Raw genomic sequence first — 26,452 nt, 5'->3', positions numbered from 1 at the left:
ACCTTCCTTGATATTTTCGCAAATTTTTTCCATGAGGGTAACGGCGCTTCTGTTAGGTACAGTAACCAAAAAAGTCTCTTTCTTTTCTCGGCAAATTCCGCCGAAAACCCATTGCTGTGGTAGTACACGCCCAGTGTTATTTTTTGTGTTTACAAATAAACTTTCGTCTATTTCCACACACGTAGGGTTGCCGTAAGTAGGGTCGCCAAATTTGGCGATTAATGCGAATTTTGGCCTGGTTGCGTTAATACGTAAGTACCTATTCTACTAGAAAAAATTGCATTTTACCATTTACTTTTGTCTTACAGAATTTACTTACTAAATCTAGTAACTATACTAGTTTAGTAAGATTTATTCCCCTGTTTTATTTTCCTTTATCTCGTTAAAAAAGTGCTTTTGGGAATTTTATATGTTACTCCACATCTGCGAACTTAAGCCACTGCTTTTTATGTGGTACTGATTTCTACGTCTTTTTTTTTTTTTTTTTTTTTTTTTTTTTTTTTTTTTTTTTTTGAAATTTACAAAATTCTTTCTGACGTTCCATGCTGAAGACCAAAGAACTTGCTACCGTTATTTTATATTGTGTGAATTTTGTTTATTTTGTGATCATTTATTTTTATTTCAGTTTTGTTTTTCAAGTTTAGGGGATTTATTATATTATTTTGTGCTTTCTTGTTAGTAAGTTTATCATTACATAAAGATATTAATTCGGTATAATTTATCTTTTTTTAATTATGTATAATATATACGTTTATGATATATCTAGAGCCATTATTTTATTTCTTTGTGTGAGTCTGCTGCTTTTAAACATGTGTCATTTCCATTTGTTACACATATCCTTCATGCTGAAAACTCTAAACCTTTCTTCATTATCTCAATAAGTCTCAACTGATATATCTTCTTTTAACTTCACCTGTTTGGCCAATCAAAGTTTATTTTCAACGTAACATACATTTTGTTTTTCCCATTTCTGAGAAGAAATCTGTCAAGGAGGATCAAATAATGTTTGGGCGTTTCAAGTAAGCCTCTCTTAGCTTTTCTAACATTCAATATCTCGATGTAATGTCATCACGCTGACTAAACCTATAGGATAGCAACTGTGGGCATTGTCTGACTGAAATTCTCAAAAAGCATCGTTCAAAATAGATTTTTGAAACAATATATTTTATTATTTATTTTGCTGAATATCGAATCCATCAGCATGGGAGCGGATGAAACTATTCGATGGTGACAATTTCTCCTCAAATCAGATACTCTTTGAATCCTCCCTTCCTCACATCTGTAAAATGCTTTGAACTATTAACAAAATGAACAAACGAATTTAGTTCGTTAATAAATTCGCCTGGTTAAACAATTCCTCCACTCCAGGTATTTTCACGTAAGGGTATTATTTCACCTTACATTTACACCCAACCTTTTCCAACTGTGCTAATAACTTCGACGTATTTTCCTTTCACTTCAAAAGAAACAAGTGCGATGATTTCTGCTTTTAAATAGAATTATTTGCGAAACTTAGCGTAACTGGAAGGGTCGAAATTCGCAGCATCGGCTGTCTTATAAGGTGAGGAATCGTAGATCTTGAACTTACTTCAACACAATATTGCAGGAAAGCTATATGAGTTCGGGATTATTTTATAATGGCTTAAAATAGCTTTCACTTGGTAATAGTTAAACCTCAATTTTTGGAGCCCTTTAGCTGCCACATCCTTTTCTTGAGCTTTGAGGAGCTAGATAAATAAGTATTCAGTTTTCTTTTCAGAGATATACTTTTATTTTTTCTTCTATATCAAGGCAATGTAGTAATTCTTTAATTGAAAACAGTTTAATTGATTTACGGATGTACCACCAGAATATATGAGTTTTTAAGATTTAATTGATTTACGGATGTACCACCAGAATATATGAGCTTTTATGATTTAGTTGATTTACGGATGTACCACCAGAATATATGAGTTTTTAAGACCATTTGGTGATATTCTAATAACTTTCTTAACTTTTTCTTTTTTAACTTTTCTAGAATTTTTCTTTTTTGAAAGCAAGATGAAAGGGAGGAGGCGGAATAACATTAATCTAAAAAAGTCTTTAAATTCTTCATCTATGCGCCATTATATTTTCATTTCATTTAATTTCTCTTGCCGATTCATTTTGAATCAACGTTCTCCGATATTTTCCTTGGTTGTTGCAAGTTTGACAATTACGCCAAGTCTATATCATTTAATGATATTTGCTGCATATACTTAAATAAATAATATGTAATTTTTCATGGTAATATTAGATTCGAATCCCGATGAATGGATCGGCTTTTTGTGGGTTTCCCTAAGTGTAAAATGAATGTGAACAAATTTTCCTCCATGAATCCTCCATGAAGGTATCTTTTCTGTTAAGCAAATTACCCTAGTGTACTTTACCATAATCGAATAACAACTGAATTTCAACTTTCTGTAATTTTTTCATAACATTAGTGCTACACTCTATTTCATTACTGTTATACTTTCTTTCAGAACTTTCAGAACACTTTATTTTTATTTATTATCTATTAATCCGAGTAACAATTAAAAGTTAATGGATTGTAAAATTTCATTTCTTAAATACACATTTTGTAAATATACCCGTTTCTCTACCGAACCTCACATGTATATGTAATATATGGAAGAGAAAGTAGATATTTAGTGCTACTGAGAACTTTGAACTGGCGCCCGAGTTATCTATAATCAATTTTTATAAGATGCCTTCAAAAAACGATAGCTAAGTATCAGGTTTAGTCGCATATGTAATGTGAATATAAAACTCTATCTAAATGTTATTTAAATATGCAAGTTATATTCTGATCAACAGGTTTACATGCTCATTTTTCTAAATTTAAATACGTCTTTGATAACATGAGTTACCTAAAGAGATCAGCATTTTATAAAATTGTAATGTATTTCTAAAGCCTTACAGCGTGGGTTCGTGGTGTAAAATGAATCATCGTGGTGGAAAGCACGCCCGGTTAGCATTCGGAAGCTCCGGATTTCGAATCCAGACGAGGGCATCGTTGATTATCTCACATCTCATGCTCTAAAAATGCTTAATGCAAGGAACTCTTTCATCCCATAAGATTGCCCGGAATGCATAGTAATTCCCCCATCCAACAGATATGACATATAGTTTAGAACGCTTATTAAAATGCTTCAGAAATAAATGAAATTCAAGGAAATATGCATTAGATCTGTGATTACTTGTGTGAACTACAGTCAATCTTACTGTGCTTAAAGTAACTGCATTAGCTACCACATCGATTTAGCATGGGCCAATAGTCTTTTCTTAGATGAGATCAGATTATTTTAATTATGCGATATGTGAATGATAGATACTGGTTTGTTTTGTACTGGGTATTTGAATAGGATACTTTCTTGGAAGACTTTGTAAGGAAAACTGATCTTGCATACGTTAACACATCAGAACAGCAAAGAAAATGAAATGTTTCTTTGAAGATTAGTCGCAGTTTAATTTACAGCATGAATCACTCAATTGTATAAGATATGGTGATATACGTGTGAACAAAATTAATAGAATTTGCGTATTATGTCGAATTTTTGAAACTTGGTATAAACATAATGAAAGAGGCGTATCATTCAAAAATCATTTTTGGTACAGATAATTATCAATAAAACTCATAACGCAGGGATGTCCAAAATCCACGTCATGATATCGAACTGAAAATGAATCTGATATGATGTCCCCTTTCACAGCCAAATAGGTCGTGCAGCGTGACAGCGTAATGAACAGGTGGCAGTTAAGTAGTTCTTGCGGCAGTTGATTCCACTTCTTTATCTCCGGCAGTCTTCATCTCCGTGATGGTTCTCGTAGGGGGATGTTGAGATGAAGTTGTGTTGCCAAGAGCGTCCCAAACATGATCTATAGGGTAAGGTCAGGAGATTTGGATGACCAATTCATGCAGAGAAGATCCTCACCTTCTAGGTAATCGTCAACTAACTGGGCCCTATATGGACGAGCGTTGTCATCCATTAATAGGAATCCATGATCATCTGCGCCCCTGAAGAGTCGAACACAGGGATCTAAGATCTCTTCTCTATGCCTCATAACATCAGAGAGCCTTTGACAAAATCATTTAGGGGTGTGCGGCCGTCCAACATTAATGCATACAATTACATCTCCACCACAAAAGCGATATTTTTAACTTATGAGAGAGATGATATCGCGGTCCAGTCTCTTCCCAGATATATGCACACAGAGATTCAATGTCCAGGCTGAATCTCCACTCATCTGTAAAAAGCACGGTACTCCACTTAAGTCTGGTCCAAGGGTCATGTTGTGTTCACCATGCTAAACGGGCTGTATTGTGTTGCGGGACGCAAACAATGGTCTTCTGCATACGGCCCTATCTTTGAAGCCTTCTGTCAACTTTAGTCTGAGAAACTCGGGTTCAAGTAGCAGCTTACGGCTCACGTGAGAGCTGTGAAGCTGTAGCAGTCCTGTGCTGCAGCGCTGAAAATCACAAATAACGATCCTGATTTGTCATCGTGTATTTTGATCGACATTTTTCAGGTCTTCTCGATATAGATCCATGTATTATGCACGATGAGTAAGAGCTTCGGCTTCCCAAGAAACATTATCTTCAAGGGCCTTAAACTATTGAGTTGGTAACCAGTTCTGTATGGATTACGTAATACTCTGAGACGGAAGCCAGCTCAGCGGATATCATGATTTCAGTGTCGGAGACAGTTTCCACAGATTGCAGGCGGCAATGGGCTCTGTAGCCACTTGCGCTTTTGATCACCCTGCCTCCAATATGTCCACAGTTCTCCATCTCATTCTGTCATCCATACATTCGTGTTCCTCACTTTACTTGATACCTTATAAAATTTACTTAACTCTTGAGAAAAACACGGCCAAAGTCGTGAAGGAGTATTTGAGCGTACAAATAACCGTAAACCCCTCGTGCGCTCCATAAACGCAGCTCCGCGCACACTCACACATTTATATATTCGACTCGGAATATTTGCATAATTCTTTGGCAGCATAATTTGTACCTTTTGATCAATACTTTTCGTAAAAATAGACATAATTTGATTTTTTTAAATTTAGCATACGAGTGTACATACCATTTAAATTCAATTTAGTAAATCACAATATTATGCTTTTTCTCCTGCATATGAGCCTTGAGCATTTTAGAGCTTGATGTTTGAGATATTTTCCCAGGTAAAGATCCACTGGATAAATTTTTGAAAGCAATTATAGAAACATAGAATATTTGATTACGATCCAGTCCGAGAACGACCAAGCAGAGTCGGGAGCTGTACACTGGTGCTTTGCAGAAAGCTGTCTCCACCGTTATTACCTGACAGTGTGAAGGCTGTGTCGCTGATTGTTCCAGCGTATTTATAGTAGATCCTCAATGACTGTAAAAACGTGTTTTGGAGCTGTCCTGACAATACTGGCAAATAAAGTGTGTTTCGATACTTCATCAAGTGTCGTCGTTATTCACTCCAAATCTACAAACCCCGTACGAACGTAAAGGAAGGATATAACGTAATAATATGATTCATGATTTCATTTAATTTAATTAAAACAAGCAATATTTATTTCCGAAAAAATGTGATTATTGTATTTTAATGTGCTTTATTGGAGGAGATATTTCATGGTCTCGCGCCTTGAGCCATAGATGGCATTATAGTGACTTAGACATAAAATTAGATAAATGTTGTGTATTACTTTATACAGCATTTATCAATTTAAACCTCTTGTTTAACACATTATCGAATTTATATTAAAATTAGATAATATATTAAATATAACGTCTACCGGAAAATCCTGCCAGTTTGAGAAGTGAAAGAAAATAATATATTTTTCATATCTTTAATAATATTTATTGTGCAATATAATTTCCGACGTTACTTATGAGCTCTTGTCAGTAGCCTGATGGTAGTTTGTAGATACCATTTTTGAAAAATGCCTTTTCCCTAGAGGCGAAGAATACAAGTAGTGCTTTGCTGACATTTGCTGCAGTTTTCAATTTTTTTCCATTTAAAAAAACTTGCAAGTAGAATACCAAGTCGATAATCGGAGAATGCTAGGCCTAAGAAGTATGGTGGATGCGGCAGAATGTCTCAGCCTAACCCTGCAATTTTCTGACGAGTTACCAAAGCAGTTTGTAGTCTAGTATTATCATGATGCAGTAAAATGTGCTTCCTTTTGAACATCTTTTCTTTGTCTGCTTTGTTTAAATCGTCCCTTTGCTGATAGAAATTCTCCGAAATGAGAGGTTTTTTTATTTTTATTTTTATTTATTTAATTTTTTTTTTTTTTAAGGTTTCGAAGGCTCGTAAAGTACTGGTCCTTGTAAATCCCAACATATGCACAATATTTTGTTCTTCGGGCTCATACTCGGCTTAGAGATTTCGAAGGCTCGTAAAGTACTGGTCCTTGTACATCCCAACATATGCACAATATTTTGTTCTTCGGGCTCATACTCGGCTTAGAGATTTCGAAGGCTCGTAAAGTACTGGTCTTTGTACATTCCACTATATACACAATATTTTGTTCTTCAGGCTCATACTCGGCTTAAAGATTTCGAAGGTTCGTAAAGTACTGGTCTTTGTACATCCCACCATATACACAATATTTTGTTCTTCAGGCTCATACTCGGCTTAGAGTTTGCCCGGACTCACAGAATGCTCTTTTCTTAACCCTATTTCCGTAGTTAACCCACTTTTCTTCGGTTTCGTTTTTGTTCGGAGCGAGCAGAGATGTGCGTATGACTACCTGATCGTGTATATTTTTCTCGTTTAACTCGTGAGGCACTCATCTGAAATATTCGTAGACCAATAACAGTTTCCGAATGTAGTCCAAAATGGTTTGTTGAGATGAATTAAGTTTTTACTGCAAACTCTGATGTTTCCAAAAAAAAAAAAAAAAAAAAGGATTATAAGGTATTTCCCCCCCCCCGCCTTCTTAGCATGCCTTCGTGGTGTAATGGTCAGCACACTCGGCGCGTGAGAGGACAGAGGCCCTCTTCGAGATCGCCGAGGTTCCAGTCCCGGAGAAGGCATTGCTCATTTTTCAAGTCTCCCGCACAAAAATAACCTAATGTCTCTATAGTATCATTGTATTGACAATATCGTTAATCAATCATCGTTAATCAGTATCGTTAATCAAAAATGACTTCCCAAGGTCATTTTTGATTAACGATATTGAGTGGTATATCATTAAGATCCAAATCAACTGCTTCATATTTTTCGAACCATCTCCTGCATGTTCTATCCGAAACTGCACCTTCACCAAAAGCTGTCACCAAATTTCGACAGAATTCTGTAGCATTTCTTCCTTGCTGGAATTCGTACAAAATGCCTTGTCGTCAAGGAACTTATCAGTAGCCATGTTTACATGATGTCGTCTCATTTAATAATGACATGAGACACCTTTGTTTTAGTTAAATTAGAAGAGCAGGTATTTATAAATGTAGTAGTAAAGAGAGACAGGCATATATGTCTCAAATGAATACCTGCAAGTGTATTAAAACTTGTAATAATATTATCAGACAGAACTTTCAGGTAGCTCTTTATATATTAAATGACGGAGATGCGTTAACAATATATATGAAAGTATTTAAGCCTAGTAATATATAAGAAATACTCGTAGATCTAACTTTTAATATATTCTTTGGTATAGAAAATCATGAGCATGATAATTATGAATGGATTTTTAATCACTTATCGGAGAATGTGAGTAGAGCTTAATGAAGCTATGAACTGATGTTTGTTAGACATAAAATTAAATTGTGCATTGTAATTTTAGTTGCTGTTGCTAGGCAGTCTAATATAAAGAAATTTTTTATTTTAATAACAGTATATAATGTATAACCGCTGTTGCATCATTATACATGAAAGCCTTCCTTTAATTACGTTGTGGAGACATTAGGAATATTTTTGGAACCAAGAAAAAGGAAAAATGAGCAACGCCTTCGCTGCGAATCGAACCGCGGACCTCTGGAATACGCGCCCGGCGTGCAGACCACTACACTACGAAGGTACGCTAAGCAGGCGGAAGAAATACCTTGTAACGTTCACCCGTAATTAATCTACATCTTATCTTGTATTTCTATCGAGATTTCTCTTTTTCTCAATTTAAGACATACAGTGGTGGCCAAAATTGTGGACACTTTTGGAAATTTTTATGTTTTTGAGCTTTGCATGCTTATAGAAAATGTTACGTTTCGCAAAATGCAAACTTGTATATATCATTTTAAAGAGAATTTATTACTGAATTCAATACAAAACACAAAATTCAATTATTTGCAATACAAAAAAGTTATATGTACTTTGATATAAATAAAAAACACAGTTATGAAGTGGTTTGTAATGTCTAGCTTTCCTGGCCAATCACTGTTCTTGTTCTGAGAACCAATCAAATGTTAGTAACTGCCAGTAGAAGCTGACATCATTGTTTACACTTGAAACAATTCATTATTTTGCTTTGTTCTGTAGAAGGAGGAACTGTTTCTGATACACTGCAATTACAAGTAGGAATTTTTGTAAAAATTTTTAATATTTAGTCAAGAAGCAATGACATCAAATAAAAGAGTAGATTGGACACATAGAAAGAGATGTAATATTATTGTGTTACGAGAAAGTGGTATTTCCTATGTTGAAATTGCAAGACAGGTGGGTGGTTCAGTGACTACATCTGGAGTCCGAAAGTTTTGTTTACGATATCAGGAGACAAATTCAATAAAAACAAAGAAGAAAATGGCCGAAAAAGGTGCACCACATCTATTCATGACAGAAGAATAAAAAGACTATGTCTCCAAGATAGAAAAATGTCATCAGCGGCCATCAGAAGTGATCTGAATGATGCTGATGTTTCTGTCAGTTCAAGAACAATCAGGAGAAGATTAACGGATGTTGGAATGAGAGGTAGAATTCCACGAAAAAAGCCTTATCTTAATTTTCAGCAACGAAAAAAAAAAAAAAAAAAAGACTACAGTGGGCAAAGGAACACATTAATTGGACAGATGATCAGTGGTCACAAGTTATAAGGAGTGATGAAACTAAGATATCGTTATTCGGTAGTGATGGGCGAAAATATGTAAAATAGGAGAAGAGCTACATCCTGACTGCATTCAAGCAACTATGAAGAACCTAGTTAGCGTTATGATTTGGTCATGCATGTCAGCAGATGGTATTGGTCGCCTCCATGTCATCGATGGGACACTGAATGCCATAAAATACATTGACACTATTCTAGAACCAAAACTTCTACCTTCCATCAGAGATCTCTTTTCCAACAATGCTTCGTTTATTTTTCAGCGGGATTCTGCTCCTTGCCACACGGCCAAAATATCGAAAGAGCGGTTTCGTACAAAGAGCATTAAATTGTTGTCATGGCCAGGAAACAGTCCTGACCTCAATCCTATCGAAAGTTTTTGGCACCGTTTGAAAACTCTTGTCCGAATGAGGCGCTCATCAAATAAAAGGGAACTAATTGAGGCTATAATTGTTTCCTGGCATCATGTAATAACGAAAGAAGAGCTTAAAACTCTTGTCAGCTCAATGAATTGTCGATGTGAAGCTGTAATCAAAAATAAAGGGTACCCTACTAAGTACTGATAATTCACTGCAATCATCACTATCTAATGTATATCGATAACTATTATCGTTTAACTTTTTTGTATTGAATTTTGTGTTTTGTATTGAATTCAGTAATAAATTCTCTTTAAAATGATATATACAAGTTTGCATTTTGTGAAACGTAACGTTTTCTATAAGCATACAAAGTTCAAAAACATAAAAATTTCCAAAAGTGTCCACAATTTTGGCTACCACTGTATATATCTGGAGTGGAGTATTATAATTTAAATATTTTATAAAAATAACAATTTCAAAAAAATAATATTTTCATTTTGTTTTAATTATATTTCTTAATACTGTTTCTTTTTCTTTTCTTATTTACTAATTCCACAGCATAAACGAATATCTGCTTCTGTCCAAAAAAATATGTATTTGTCCTCACATCCAGCCTTTAAAAGAGCTGCTATATACTTAGCTTAAATTAGGTAGCTATTGACGATAATGACAATTTTCTTAAACGCATGGGCGTAGCCAGTGGGGTGCAGAGATGTGCACTTGCACCGTGCTAAGCAAATGCAATTTTTAGTCCAAAAGGGCTTTGTCCCTGACGGACTATTGTTTTCGTTTTGCGATTTTGCATTGAATCACTATAAATGTCCGTTTTACTTTTCAAACTGTTGCCACCAAATGTTAGAGTCCTGCATTATATTTGAAGAAATACAATAATGAAAAATCTGCATAAATGTATGTATATTTCTCGCATTGTGATAAAGCAACGGTACATTGAGCCTTCGAATTTTGAATGACGTAATCCTTCTGCGAATATGGGCATATGGAAACCCAAATTTGGAATTTGCTTTATTGTGGATTTCATATTTTGTAAAACTTTAACGAATTCTTGATTAACAAACTCAAGGATTTCAAAGCGAGCAATGGCAACACTCTACGGGAAGACAAAAAAAAAAAAAAAAAAAAAAAAAAAAAAAAAAACCTTTTCATCTCCAGCGCGCGGAACTGTGTATCGGAAATTCTAAAAAATGCTCATTTTAAAATTATTTTCCGACATTGCTATTGAACTGAATTTTATGGTTTAAGTGCAAAGAACATGATATTTAATAAATAAAGGTAACACATAAAACGTTAAAAAACACCCTTTGGACGTAATTTAAAATCTGAAACCTTTCAGATTTTTTTTATTTGATTTTTTTTTCTGCTTAGATATTAACCAGCAAAATATTCTGCGCAGAAATTCAAAGGGCCATGGACCAACGATCTTTTCCTGACCTTTCAGTTTGTCATGTGGATAACCAGTAGTCGGCCTATCAGTTGATATCAGGACTGCCTTTTATCTACGCTCTCCTTAAAAGATACAAATGAGTAGTGGGTAAATTGTCGCTTCAGGGTTTTTTTACAGACAGTATTCTTTCTTTGTCTTAATAGTTGATAAATGAGTCTTTCCTTAATAGGGGGTTCAAAATAAACTCTTGTTTGGGAAAAATAAGGGACTATTCCATTTAAGAATCTCAGATGTCTTTGTTGGGTTAATGAGAAGGGGAGAGGAAATTGTTGCAATCTTTATTCGTTACCATAATCTGCCGCCCAACTGGGATAGTGGTTTCCGACGCAGACTGCCGTACCTGGGCCTGAGTTCGAATCCCGGAGAAGGCATAGGTATTTGTAAATGTATGTAAAGTTATACATTCTCCTGCGATCTTACGTTCATCATTGTTGTCAACAATCATTATCGTATGCGAAGGTGGGCACGTTGAAATCTTATAGTTTCAATAAAATGTTTCTTTCTCTTTCTTTTCTTATGTTTTCATTGGTCCTATACAATGGTCTTCTTTGCAAATGTTATACGCCGCCAATTTTCGTCATACGGCATCTTTCCAAAGCCATTTATGGATTTTGAATGTGCTGATCAGTTTGCACGGGAAAAGAATGTGTGTAGCCATTAGAAAACTTCGAAATGCTTTCACTATAACCGTAACCGTGAGAGCGCTACTCTTTTAATTCATCAAAATCTCGAGTACATATCTTCAAATAACAAAAATTGAAATTTTATTTCGATTGGTCGAGGGGATAAGTCACTGAGGGTTCATATATAGGGGAAGATTTTTTTTAGTATCACCCTGTGTATAGGGGAAAACAATGGAGCGTACAGGCGATTGCTGGATTTAACCAGGGCCACTGCAACCGGTGCTGAAGAATTTAGAAGCAGCAAAAAATGTAGACTTAAGTGAAGCATCGAGCAACAAAATTTATAAATGGCTACATTTTTTCAATTTAGGACATGAACTTTACACGCAGAGATCGTACCATGTAGCAAAACGTCCAGCGCCGCCCCTGGACTTAAGCCACACTCACACCACTTTTTGAAGTTAACAGTACGTAAGAAATGAAACCAAATGTAAGAACGTAATTCCGCACCTTTTTCTTATCTCCTCCGTGTATTGCAGCAGTTGTATAACTTTTTAAAAGCGTATATTGTTATTATCGTCATCGGCAAATATATGCATGTTTTGAAAATTTTTTTCTTTCAAGTTTCCAAAAAAAATTTTAGATACAAACTAGAAAACGCGTGTAATAGGTTAAACTTGTAAAGACATTAGGATTTTTGGAAGCAGGCAAGATGAAAAACGAGCAAACGCCTTCGCCGGGAATGAAACCACGGACCTCTGGAATACCGGCCGAGCGTGCAGAACCACTACACCACGAAGGCACGACAAGAAGGTGGAATAAATACCTCATATACTCCCCCTTTTAATGGGCGACTGGAGTTTTTAGGGGACCCAATTGCCAAATCCTGGGTGTGGAGGGTCATCATCCACAACCCTTTTTAGTTCGGGCGCCACTGTAGAGACATGAGGATTTTTGGAAGCAGGCAAGATGAAAAATGCGCAAACGCCTTCGCCGGGAATCGAACCACGGACCTCTGGAATACCGGCCCAGCATGCAGAACCACTACACCACGAAGGCCCGACAAGTAGGTGGGAGAAATACCTCATAAACTGCAATAAACAATTGATATTCCAAATAAGCAGTTGATTAAATATCAGGTGTAAATATCTTGCGACTTTTTAATTGTCATAAAAAACAAGGGGAATGTGAAAGGAAGACATTTATTTCGTGCTCCGAAGCTAGGCACTACACGGAAAGGGAGGAATGCCCCGTGGATGACTTTTTTAGGGAAACTAGCACATGAAAAAAAACACGAAAACCCCCACGCAGCCAATCGGTTCGCCGGGTTTTGAACCCCGACAGAACTACCTGTGTTCAGCGGCTTTTGCCGCTCCGCAGCTGTGGGCAATGCTGTCAAACAACGATTGAAATTAATCATACACAAAACTTCGTACTATACATCACAGTATGTTCAGAATGATTTAAAAGTGTCTGGCAAAAATGTAGAGGTAAGCAGACGGACTGAAATGAGCAGATTTTGTAATGGGATATGTGTGCCGAAATGGTGCGTTGAGGTGGTACAGAACGCTATTGAGCAGGAGATAAAAGCATTGCTGGCTTAAATTGTTACTCCCAGTATGGATTTCTTGTAGTATTCATGGCTTCACGAATGTGGAGTTTGAAAATATATATTTTATCTACGGAGCTGCGGACGGAAGCGAAGCAAGTACTCCGAGGAGGTACTCGGGGAAATATTTCTCTGAATTCTAGCTTCTCCGTTTTAGCAGCAGCTGTGTAGATAAAATGTATATCACCGAATTTCCTGTTCCTGTAGGAATGCTTATCTGTCAAAATTCGCATCGGGAATGGTAATTTTCGCCAGCAAAACGCTTTTATTTAGTCGCTCAACAACGGCCTGTATCTTTTCAAACCCTGTTTCAGCGCACACATTCCATCACAAGATTTGCTTATTTCGGTTCCCTCTATCTACCCTTCTTATATCTTGGTATTTTTGAATCACTTTGTATTACGTGTATAAGATAAACATTTAATTTTAATTTCAGACTCTTTAATTTTATTTTGAAACTCTTCCTTTTCAAACTGTATTACCAAGCTCTGCTTTAATTCAACTAAAATTTAAATGTGTAAACGTTAACTGCTCACCTGTTAGAGAAAATGTTTTGTCAATTAAAAATGTCAAATATTGCAATATACATCTCTATAACCTGCTGCACTTTACTCAATGGAAAAATGTGAAGAAAACTTGATAATATTTTAAAACTCAGAAAACACTTCCAGCTCCAGATCTGTTTACATAATTAACAGCCACTTTAAATGCTCGCTTAAATGTAAATTTTTGTGTAATTTAAATGTCCATCACTTAAAATTATACTCGTACTCTGTTAAAATGGAAGGATCAAATATTTCGAACCGAAAATCCATTACTGTTACCAATAATAATAATAATAAAAGTAATAAAAAAGTTGAAAAATTTAAAAAAAAAACCTCCAAAATTTGAAGTTCCAATAACTCTTAATTTGAAATATTATTTTCCAGTCTGTTTAATGGTACAAGAAACGAAATTTTGTGACGATTAAAACAAGGATATGAGAGAAAATATCAGCACTAAGTAATGAGAAACCTGCTTCAAATTTTAAAACATTTCTTTGAGTAGTGTACTGTCGTAGCAGGTACGTAAAAAATTTCAAGAAAGTCTGGTTGGTTAAAGAATCAAAAATTAGTTTCAAGATTTGATACAAATAAACGGATAAACCAAATAAGTATAATTTCGTTTAAAAAACAGTAATTCATAAAAATGAATATCATTTTGATATGATTTTTTAACTATTTGCATGGAGTTTTCTCTCAACTTTAATATGTTTAGATCCCCCAGTGATCGAGTAGATAAGACAAAATTTTAGGTAATTTGACCCCGTTCTCAAGCACGCGTGCTCTTATGGTTCTCTTTATGCATAACGTGAATAGGTGTTGTGGTGTTGGTGTAAGAGGAGGGATGCCTTCGTGGAGGACTTTCTAAGGGAAACTGGCTCGTATACACGTCACACATGGGGAAAACCACGAAAACGGCCATGCAGCCAGCCCGTTCGCGGGATTTGAACCTCGGACCGAACTACCAGTGTTCAGCGACTTTACCGCTCGGCCGCTGGTGGGCCTAACGTGAATAGGAGTCAGCTTCCTTTAGAAAGACATCCAGGCATCCCTTCCAGTAGGCAGATAGCCTTTGCGTGCTTTACTATCACCAGATAAATATAAAAATACAGTCCCTTGTATGCTTCGTTATAATTTTTTGTGCGAATGATTTTTGCGCGATTTTTCCCAAGAACCATTCTGCCACGAAAAATTAAAATTTGGTACGTTTATATTTTAATTTCAAAGGTTCAATATTTTGCAGTGATCCAATATCTCTTTTTGTTTATGTTTATATAGCAGTTAATAAGCATCCTAAGCTTGGGGGAATATCGGTTTCTTGCAATAATATGGCTAATAATAATAGCCGACATATCAACATTATTTCTGCGCTAAATTTAATTCACTAGTTCTTCCTTTTGCGTAAGAGTACTAACTGGTGATCCGAATCTGCAATTTAGCTCACAGCGGGCGAGCGGTAAAGTCGTTAAACACGGGGAGTTCGGTCCCAGGTTCGAATCCCACGAACGAGTTGGCTGCAGGGATGTTTTCCCCGTGGTTTTTCTCTTGTGTAACGTGTATACGAGTCAGTTTGCTTTAGAAAGTCCTCCAAGAAAACATTCTTTCCCTTAGGCAGATAGCCCTGGAGGCTTTTGCCATAACACGTAAAGCAAACCAAAACCGAATCTGCCATTAATTTATTCTTATGAAAAATTATACTATCATATTATATTAATTTTCACTTCTTTACTTCAATCTAAGTTCCTCTAAAACAGAAAAAGTAATCTGCTGTTAATTAAATTTTCTAGTTGTTGAGATCATTGACAATCATTTCAATTTGAATAATCGCTGAAAGTTATAATACATGCATCATCGATTTTCTGCATTTCGAATTCTTCAACCATGCCTCTGTTATAAATGTTACTTGTATCATATTTATGTTACCTTCTGCTAATATTTTGCTATCAATAAATGTGAAAATGCTACTTTGCGTGGACTGCATTAACAGATTTTTAACTGTCGTAAAATAGCATTGTAAAGCAACGGATGTTTTATGTCAGGCTATTCTGTCCTCCGCCAGTTCAAAACACTACCATTGAACTGCATATACCGAGGATTGTAAGTGCGACAACATCTTTCAAATTCTCCAAAATCTAAAATTAAGGAATTTTAGGAAAGATCTCTAATAACTATATGGATCTGGGTTTATTATAACATCACTAGAGGAGAAATGATTTTCCAGATTAGCATTTTTTCTGTTATCTGTGATCTGTGTTAAAGAAGCCAGATAAAATATTTAGCAAAAAGGTAAAGCGTATTGAGATTTTTTTTTTTTTTTTTTTTTCCCTCAGAAAATTTTGAGAGTAAAACATAACTTTTGTATACTAAGTAAAGACTCAGAATATGAAGAGCTGACACTGGAAGATTTCATAAAAGAAGTGACAACGATTTTTTCTTCCTCAAACATTCCTATTTCTTTGTTTGAACCGTGTACCACGGGTATTAAGTGCACTGAAAGAATAAAAATTTGGCTGCGCTCAACAGTGACTGATGATCGTTTGGATGACTACAAAAAAAGAAAAATTCAAATATGTAAGAAATTCTAGAGACGTTAATCTCAGACAGGACTAAAATTATTATTGTAAAAGTTAACAGAAGAAAAAATTTGTTTCAAGAATCTCAATGTTCCCATTCCCCAATCTTCAACAATCTGCTTACTCATGTATTTAAGTCCTTAACTCATTTCCTCGATTATTCGATTACGCGATTATTTGATTACAGCAGATTAAGGAAAGGGATGGCTTCGTGGAGGAGTTTTTATAGAAATTATCTCGTATTCATTTTACATGGTATTTGCGAAAAATCACGAAAATCCCATTTCAATGCGATTCATTCTTAGGCCAGATTACTATTGCTCAGCTGTCTTTCGACTCGACCACTAGCGGGCGTATTTACCAATTTAATTTCTGAATCTAATGTCCTTTGCCCCCTCCCGACTCGGATTCTGGCTGCAAATGCACTTAAAGGCATTGCATTAGTTGATTATTCATGATAATTCAATAAGGAAATTAATAACATAATAAATTGCCGACATATGCATATATGAATCGAAATTAAACTGACTCATAGATTCATCAGAGTTTCAAAATATAAAGGAAAAGTAACTTATATTAGTAAAACTCTGGTAAACAACAAAATAGAAGAAGAATAAGTCCAAGAATTTATGAAGAAGAATACTGAATAATCTATAACTTTTTTCCTTCAAAGCAATAGAACTACAGGAAGACATTCCCAGAATGCTAGTTTACTGATATTCGGCGAGAGTTCGCTAGAAAAAATTTCAGGAATCAAAACTGTGCAAATATAATAAATAAAGTGTATTCACAGCTAACATAATAGTAACAGCTAAGTATTCCAACCAGTACTACTGAACTATGCTATGCATTCCTATGCAATAATCCCGTCAAACAAGAATTTTCCGCAATTAAAATGGATGATACCGGTTTTGAAACAAGCAAAAAAATGTAACGTTAAATTAAAAAGGAAGAAAAACGGACACATACCAGAAAATCACTCATTAATAACAGGAATATGTGCAGAAAGTAAGAAACATATGTATGCAGAAAAACTGAAACAAGAGGTTAAAAAAAGTGTAGGGCTACCATCTGGAAGAAAAACGACGGACACATACCAGAAAATCACTCATTAATAACAGGAATATGTGCAGAAAGTAAGAAACATATGTATGCAGAAAAACTGAAACAAGAGGTTAAAAAAAGTGTAGGGCTTCCATCTGGAAGAAAACCAGAGAAAGGGTAAAAAAAGAGTTGTTGCTTAACGTTAAAAACTTGTTAAAGTTGCTAAAGGTGAAAATCAACGTAACGAGGAGATTTGGCTCATTTAATTAATTTGCATGCGAATTCTTATCCTACAGCACTATTCAGGTATTTAAAAAGAAATTTATGAGGCAAAGAATTTAGAAGTGAGTAATTTATTCCTATAGCTGAATGGATGCGCATCAAGTAACAGCCTCTTAAATGAATTTGGCATTTCGTTATATTTTCTTTCCTCGTTATTGGATTATCATGCTTGAATTCATAACTCGTACTTTACTTATATAAACACATAAATTCGTATAGATGTAAATGCATTCAATATATGAAACATGTATAATACACTGTATATAGATGTTTTACGACTATATACATACTTTTTTTTTCTGACTGCGTACGTCCATGATTTCGTTCTCATAGGTTATGTATATATATATATATATTTTTATATTTGTCCGTGCACACATATATTATCTTTGAAGCTATATAAATTTCTTAGTGAAGCGTATATATTTAGTTCAAAGACTCAGATACATTGTAACATACTGATGAAGGAAACGAAGAAATTCGGATAAAATTTCTTTCCGATCTCTTCTGCGCTTTTGCATTCCGCTAAAGCACCTGAGGCAGGCGGACGAGATCTGAAACCATTTGAAGAATCCGCTTTGAACCTATTTGAAATATCACTAGGAAAGCATTTTGCCGTTTGTGACCGCAAAGAGCCACAACAACTAAATCTGCGCCCTAACTGAAAGAGAAGGGGAAAAAAGAGCTTACCACTATCCCTTACTGCTGCGGAGGACGATGCAAACATTCACGGCTTCGTCGACGGAGGAGCCGGCAAAGACGTTGCCGGCGAGCCTGGCTGTTCTGAAATGAAGGCACGCCCAGCACTTCAGGTGATAGACCACGCCATTTCCCGCTAAATAATTCATAAGGATCTTTAGACAGCTAATGCGAAAGGCATTCTTCTATTATTTAACAATGCGTAATAATTTATAACTGGTTTTAAATATAAGATGCCGGTTCTGCATTATATATAGATCGCCAGGAGAAAACGGAGCGGACCAAAGCGAAGAGCAGCCATTTCCCCTTCCCCCCCTCTTTGATGGAAACCTGGGGGAAAGAGAGTTGAATTTCGCATCGTCGTATAATATTCATTTGGTAAGAGTTTTGGAAATCCTCATTACCTGTTTTCTTCCGTCTCGTGACGGATTTTATCTCGTTTGTTTTTATGTTCAAGCTAATATTGTTCTCCGTACTCCTATTCTTTTTATCTATACATAAGGCGGAAAGAATCAAAAGGTCCCGTTTAATAAATAAAATAAAATCATTTCATTTACGTCAGCTTTCTTCTGAATCTTGGCATGACGATCTAAGGTCGAGGTCTTGATTCAACTCTGACACACTTTGTAAAACAATTACATCAACGAAGAAGTAACTTACAACATACGCACGTATTTTTTAACACAGCAGTGCATAATTCATGTCATATGTAAAGAGCAATTAATTTTATGACTTTATGTTGAATGAGAATTGAGGTAATTACCACGGAGCTTAAGAAGATTAGTAAAATCAAATTGTATTAAAATGTTAAGCTCAAAAACACGCAACATATATACCTAAATGAATCAAACAGCGTTTGCAATTGATTTAAATATAAAGAAGAGAGCGATAGTTATTATTTTTTTTTGTTTGTTTTATTAGATTACGGCAAAGCACTCGAGGGCTATCTGCCTTAAGGGAGGGATGCCTTCGTGGAGGATTTTCTAAGGGAAACTGGCTCGCATATACGTTACACATGGGGAAAACCACGAAAACGCCCATGCAGCCAGCCCGTTCGCGGAATTCGAGCCTCGGACCGAACTACCGGTGTTCCGCGACGTTACTGCTCGGCCGCTGGTGGGACAGGGAACGATAGTATAAAAAAGATTAAATTATAAACAAATATATGAAGCCTCCCCCAAAAAAAGAATTGTTCTTGCCAAAAGGGATAGTGTAATAAATCATGAAAAAGATTAAACCTTCATTGTACCATCTATAAGATAGAATCCGATCCACTTAAAATTTTAGGTCAAAATTTCGTACATTGCATAAATTGGAAACTTAGTTCTATAAACACAAATTTGTGTCACTTTACACGAAGTAAAAATATAGCCGTTAAGTATAAATACATAAAGCACGTATTTGATTTCTGTAAGAGCGTATTTCTTATATGAATTAAGTATTAGTAAAGATGCGACAAATTGAAAAAAAAATGGCTTGCATAGTTATATGAAAATCAGCTCAGTTTCTGTTTATTGACATCGGCCTCGTTTAAACTTACCATGGTGTGACATTTTGTTTGTACAATTTTTATTATTAAGGGCAAAATGCAAAATATGCACAAGACATATGAAATAATGTAATAAAATTAAAAGCTGCTGAATTTTTACATAAAAGTGAAAATGAAATGCCCTTTCAGGAAATAAAATTACTAGGGAAAAAAATTCTTACGATCCACTGATTTTGTTTGCTTTTGGGTCAGAAATTTTAAATATCCTTTTTTTAAGCATGCATTTTGTAATCGCTTTTACGTATGTATGCTAAGCAACAGAGAATATAAACATAAGAAATTAAAAATGTTTCTTTAAGACTTCTTTTCTGAGTGGAAGGGTAAAAATCATGTAACATGATGAAGAATATATATAGCACAACGATACTGCAGGAGATCTACGCAAATTCAGTTTTCTATGGAATTGAATTTAGTCTTTAGGCGATAATCCATTATTCGTTGCTCTATTTTCTGGGCAGTTATTAATTGTTTAAAAAAAGGTACGCAAGGTGAGGACAAAAATAATTCAAATCCTCTCAGAGGCAATCTAGAGCTGCCTCCGGATGCATTAACTTGAGGACTTTGCATTAATATAATTAATTTAAGATGCTTAACTAATTTAAACGGTTTGTTTTGTTTAAATTAATCCAGTGACAGCTTCAGAAAAATGGCCGTAAAAAGCTAATCAATGCTACCTTCTCAACAAGCCAGTATCCATCTTGATCTATTCAAACGGATAATTTTTCGTTATTATTCCAGTTCAACTTACGTGTTAAAACCATAGAAATCGTGTTTTTGATTTTTTTCTTTTTGTTTTTGATTTATGAATTTTGCTTCTTTGAAAGTTTCTTTGCGTTTGGTTTCGATTACGTGGTATTAAAACAATTTTTTAGCCATATCTTACTCTTATGTATTTACACACACACACACACAGATATATATATATTAATTATAGTATGTATAGAGTTATAGTATCTATTTATCTCTATATATAAACAAAAAGTAAGAAATTTAGAACCAAATTCACAGAGACACGAAAAACATGAAATTCAATGACAGTAAAATCCAAAATTTCCAGTAAATGTCTAAAAAATATCAATCAATAGTCAGCAAACCTGAATAATTCCCTAAAACTACAGATATGTAAAATAAAAAAAGTACAAAATATATAGGAATAAGGAATGAAAAAAAAAAAAAAAAAAAAAAAAGAGAGATTCTACGTTATTAAGAGGAGGTAGATCACATTCAATTGAATTCCTCCTCCCAGGAAAACTACTGTTTTTCTGTTCATCCAAAATTAGCTGATGAACCCTTCTAAATTATTTTATTATAACACTTCACCCGAAAATTATGAATGTCTCCGCTACGCAGAGGAATTCTGGAAATTATATAAAAATATTAAAAAAAAAAAAGATCCATGTGACATAAATTTAGTGTCTAATAAAGTAAAAAAATAATTAGACACATTTTACTGAAATTAAAATTTAATAATACGAAATATACATAAAAATTGACAGAAATCTATGGTTTCAGAACTTACCATTGAGCGAATAAAGAAATAAAAGACAGAAATTTAAAAGCAGAAGCCAATGGGTGCCAGTTTGGTGTCACTGGCGAAACAAAATGGCAATGGCAAGGTTGAAATCTCCTAAAGGATGAATTAAAAGCAAGTAATTTACAATTTCTTAGATTTGGAAACCATCATAGTAATGCAAGAAGGAAAAGAAGGGAAAAAAGAAGCAAATGATAGAAAAGAATAAATTCCTCGCGTCATGGGGTTATCAGGACGACTTTGAATAGGGTAGTCCGTCTATTAATAAAAGTATAGTGAAGAAAAATTATACAGTAAGGCTAACATACACAAATTATATTATAAAATCCTTTAAAACACCCTCCATCTTTTCATTCTTTATTTGAACTTTCAGACAAAAATACATCACTTTAAAATATTTTATAGGGCGTAGATAACTCCAGATGTTTAAGTAGACTGTTAAAGACGTTAACTGGAATTGCATTTTATTGTAAAATTTTAGTAACAAGAAGAATTTTTAGTTATTTTTCAATTTCTGCTTATAATTATGGTAATTTGATTAAAAATTGTATTTGCTATAACTTGTTCAGAGATTTTCGTATTCCAATTTATAAGTTTAATTGTTGAAAAACTGAATTCTCTTCTTTTATCAAATAGTCTTACTACCGTACGATTATAAATGCTAAGATCCAGGTAATCTCTAATTAATTGATTCTTATTGATCTTGTTATGTTTTAAATAGTTGGGGTAGATGTTGCTAATTTCAATCAGGTTATTATTATTATTCAATGTAATACTATCATCAATATATCTGAACGTGTGCTCAGATTTATTAAAATCATTTTCTGAAATATTTTTAAAAAGCTTTTATTCTTTAGAAAACAACTAGAGGTTAAACAGATGTCAAAGACATAGCAGATGTTATTGTAAACTTTTTATTTATTAATTTTTCAGCTATTTGCGAGTTTTTGTTAACAATCCAGGGGTAGGTTTTATCAGTATTAACTTTATCAAAAATTAAATTACATATTAATTTAAGTAGATTTGTAAAAATATAAGCATAATTCTTGTAGTTTCTTGTAATATTTGCAATAAGTCTAAATTTGACAGGATTTTTAATGAAATTTCGGAATTGCATATAAATTTGCAAATCTATTGTTTGTAGTATAAAGAGAAATTTAACATTTTTGGTGAAAAGCATAAATTTTGTTGATTATTAACATTTCTTTATTTTTGGAAATACTATAGACTGTTGAATTATGCAGCTCTTTTTCAATAAGAGAATTGCAGAACTTTTTTCATAAAATACTAAAATTGTTGCTTGCTTTACCAATTTTGGTAATAGTAAAGTGTTTTTTCATTTGCAAAAATTTCTGACGTAAAGCCTTCCAATTTTTAATTTCATCAAATCCTTTAATTTTTATCAATATTTGTTTTTGCTTTATTCTAAAATTTCATTTATCCATTCCTTGAAAAGATGCGTAGATAACTTAGTAATGAACTTGCTTTCAATATGAAGTTATCAATATCTGCAGAAATACTTTCTATACAATTGAATTTAGGAATGTAGTTAGTTCACTGGTCTAAATTTTGAACCTTTCTTCATCAGCATATTGCGCGGAAATAATGCTGGAATAATTTTGTTTTAAAATAAAAATTTATGATACTATATATACATATATATATATATATCAAAAGTTTTTATTATATATATATATATAAAGTAGAAAAAGGTGTTAATATATATATATAATTTACATATGCTATGTAAATATATATAATTTACATATGCTCTTAAATGATATTGTAAATTATCAATAATACTCATGTATCATGCAATAATACTTATTTTTATTTTTAATTATTTGCAATTATATGAAAAGAAAGTAACTATGTTGAGGAGGCATTCAGAATTTTAGGATGAGTTTCATCAGCTAATTTGGAAGGAACAGAAACAGAGTGGTTTTCCTAAGGAGTGAAATTCAGTTGAAATCTGATCTACCTCTTCTTGATCACGTCGAATCATATTTTGATTGTATTCCTTTTCTTCTTTTTTAATATATTTTTCTGCAATTTTGTTATTTTCGAAATTTTTTCTGGTTTAAAAACACTGAGTTGATGGGGATTTATTTGATTTCTGCAAATATAATACAGGGCTATAATATTTGGTGGCAACAGTTTAAAAAATGATACAGCCATTTATAGTGTTTCAACGCATTTATAGTGTTAAAAACGTTTCATATCTCCCGTTCTACTGGGCCGTTTGACGAAATTCAACTTGCGTTTTTCGTGTCTCGAAAGCGCGACTTAGGATTTGTATTAGATTTATATATAGAGTTGTTCTACTATAGGTATTTTGACCCAAAATCGGACTTTTTCTGAAATAACATAGGCAATTTGTTTTCTATATTTCAATTATACGACTCAAATTACGCCAAACTACCAAGTTTTGTAAAAATCGCATGAGTAGTTTTTAAAAAATTAGCTCTCAAAACTTTAGCTCCTCAATGTTAATTGAGTTAGGTATATATTTATTAATCTGTCTTTTTTTATTATTAAACTTATTTCATTCTTCCTTTCACATTTCGAAATTCAGGTTCATTCTACATAAAATTCACCCATTTTTTATGATTTATTTTTAAAATTTGTATTTTTAAATAATTTTTATAAATTTTTCAAAAACAAATTTGACTTATAATCTATAAAATTTTTACTGTCATTTTAAAGTAGACTTATTTCTAAGCATACCTGCAAAAAATTGCAGTTTTTTATTCAAAATTTCTGAAGATATACGTGAATTTATATATTGTCGCGTTTTGAAATTTGACATATTTGTTGAAAGCGATAAAACATCAAATGTAGTTTAGACACTTTGCTAAAATTATTCGGAAGTAGAAACGATGTTAACTTTTTTCCGCTGGTGCACAATGTAAAAAGATAGGAACGAGGTGCCTTTTTTCAGCTCCGGCATAATGGAAGGGAAAGGAAAATTGATTGCCATATAATAAAGAAGTTCGCCAAGTGAATTATTAGTGGCGCAAACTGATAAAATTATGCCAAGATAAATTTTTGACTTTCTCCGTAAATTTCGCACCAAATTTTACAAAATTTAATATCTAGGCATAATTTGAATCCTAGAATTGAAATATGTAAAAAAAAAAAAAAAAAAAAAAAAAAATGGTATGTTATTTCAGAAAAAGTCCGATTTTTGTATCAAAATACCTATGTTAGGACAATGCTATATATAACTCTAATATATATCCTAAGTCGCGCTTTCGAGACATGAAAAACGCAATTTGAATTTTGTCGATCCCCCAGTAGAACGGGAGATGGATGTAACTGCCCCCCCCCCCACTTTTTTTTGCGCAGTGTGCGACAATGGAAAGGAATCCTGTGAAGCAACGTGTCACGTTACACGATCCCTAATTCTGATATCTGGATCTTCCTGGTACAGTTATACTTGCGGCTTGCTATACCAGCATTTTCGGAATGGTAATATGTTGGTAATAAAATCTGGGGAAAAAAAAAGCAGTAGCATAAAGGTTTGGGGTTGTTTTCCTTATTTTCCTCTTTGTCCTTAAACGTAGTCTCTGACTGTTTGAATTCTAACTTATAGAAAGACACTTTGAACAATAGCGTGCTCCTTACTTCTGTAGCGAAAGTTTGCTCAAAGCCTTTTGTTGTTCCTTATTAAAGTATATATTCATAGAACAGTATCTCTAGTTTCATGATCTGAAGATAGGCAAGCGGACAAATTAAAATGGCAGGACTGAAGTTCGACCTTAATCCCAAAGAACATTTCTGATATTGTTGGAGAGTTTGTTCAGTAGCAAACACATTCGAACAGCTACTATTTATTAACTGTTCAAAAAGAGGAAGCAAAGTTCCAAAACACTTCTTTTAGAACTCAAAAAACTAACCCAACGTATAAAATAGAAATAACAATGCAAAAAAATTCTATCTTCCATTAATAACACATATGTAACCTTATAAAATATCAACAGAGTACATTCAGTGATTTTTTTGCGAAAAGTATTTTCATAATCTTACATTTTTTATAAATCATATTTTGTTTTTGCATCTCATAAGGGTCCGGTTTAAAAATTACAACCAACATTTTTGCTTGTAATATTGTGCGAAGTTTCTTAAACAATAATAGTTTCACGTCATTATTCCAAATGAAAATTTTTTATTATATAAGAAATCTAAAATACTTCTCATACTATCGAATAAAGTAGTACTTTTTGCATTTAGTAGAGCATAAAGCAACACATTTATGAAAGAATGCGCATTATAATTGCATACAGTACATTTTACATTTCGAATGAAAATAAAGTAATATGGAAGTAAATTTAAACATTAATAAGTACCAGTATCCAACAGTCAAGCTAGCAAAAGATAAGAAGAAGGTGGAAAAAGGAGTTAAAGAAAATATTTTAGAAAACATGCGGAACACAACAAGCAATAACAAATTTTCTGCTTATGATCTGAAAGAGTTTTCCGAAAACAGTCGAATAAAAGTTAATTCAATTAATTCTTGTTTGTACTGATAACACCGTAAGTCTTGTAAATTATTTTCCAATAGTTTGACAACTATAGATGAGAAAGCCATGAGCAAGGTTTAGGTGCAGGATTGTTTTAATTTCCTGTTTTCTAAACAAATAAGCTTATAAGCAATGAGATATAATACTAAGTACAGAGAAATGATGTTATTGACAGATATGGTTCAGAACGTGAAGTTTATAAACTTAAACTCCAAATCATGCTATAAGAAACTTACTCACAAAGTCGTTTAGCAAAATATTTAGAAAACGTGCTTAAAGTTATCGTGGATATTATTCACTCCTGCTGATGAAACTCGATCTGAATAAGCTATTAAGTCTGTAATACTAGCTTTGAATTTCGTTTCTACAACCAGTTTTACAACACATAGGGTCAGAGAATGACCTCATAGGCCTGCACCTGTCCGATATCCCCGAGCTGACTTACTGAATAGGCGCAGGTGCGTAGGGTCGATAAACAATCGTAGAGGGCACGCAATATCGGCTGGACACTTCTGCTAGTTCCCAGCTATATCCGTATATATCTCTGGAAATGAAATGGCAACGTCACCTGAAATGTTTTCCCGAAAAAGAAATACTTTTTTGGAATAAAT

At 33.8% G+C, this 26,452-nt stretch overlaps 1 long non-coding RNA gene across 2 annotated transcripts in view; it reads right to left on the bottom strand.

Annotated features, from left to right (window-relative positions):
- The window catches only part of LOC118188859 (uncharacterized), an 85,143-nt gene extending 66,614 nt beyond the window's left edge, over nt 1-18,529 (bottom strand). For both annotated transcript variants that reach the window (XR_004758185.2, XR_004758184.2), the window contains exon 1: nt 18,230-18,529. This is a non-coding gene — a long non-coding RNA (uncharacterized LOC118188859). The remainder of the gene's footprint in view (nt 1-18,229) is intronic.
- Between the last annotated feature and the right edge of the window lie 7,923 nt (nt 18,530-26,452).

Source organism: Stegodyphus dumicola, chromosome X1 (assembly GCF_044657685.1).
Source record: "Stegodyphus dumicola isolate Sdum_Otavi_A_Nest chromosome X1, ASM4465768v1".
Lineage (NCBI taxonomy): Eukaryota > Metazoa > Arthropoda > Arachnida > Araneae > Eresidae > Stegodyphus > Stegodyphus dumicola.
This window is presented reverse-complemented; position numbering and strand designations above follow the sequence as displayed.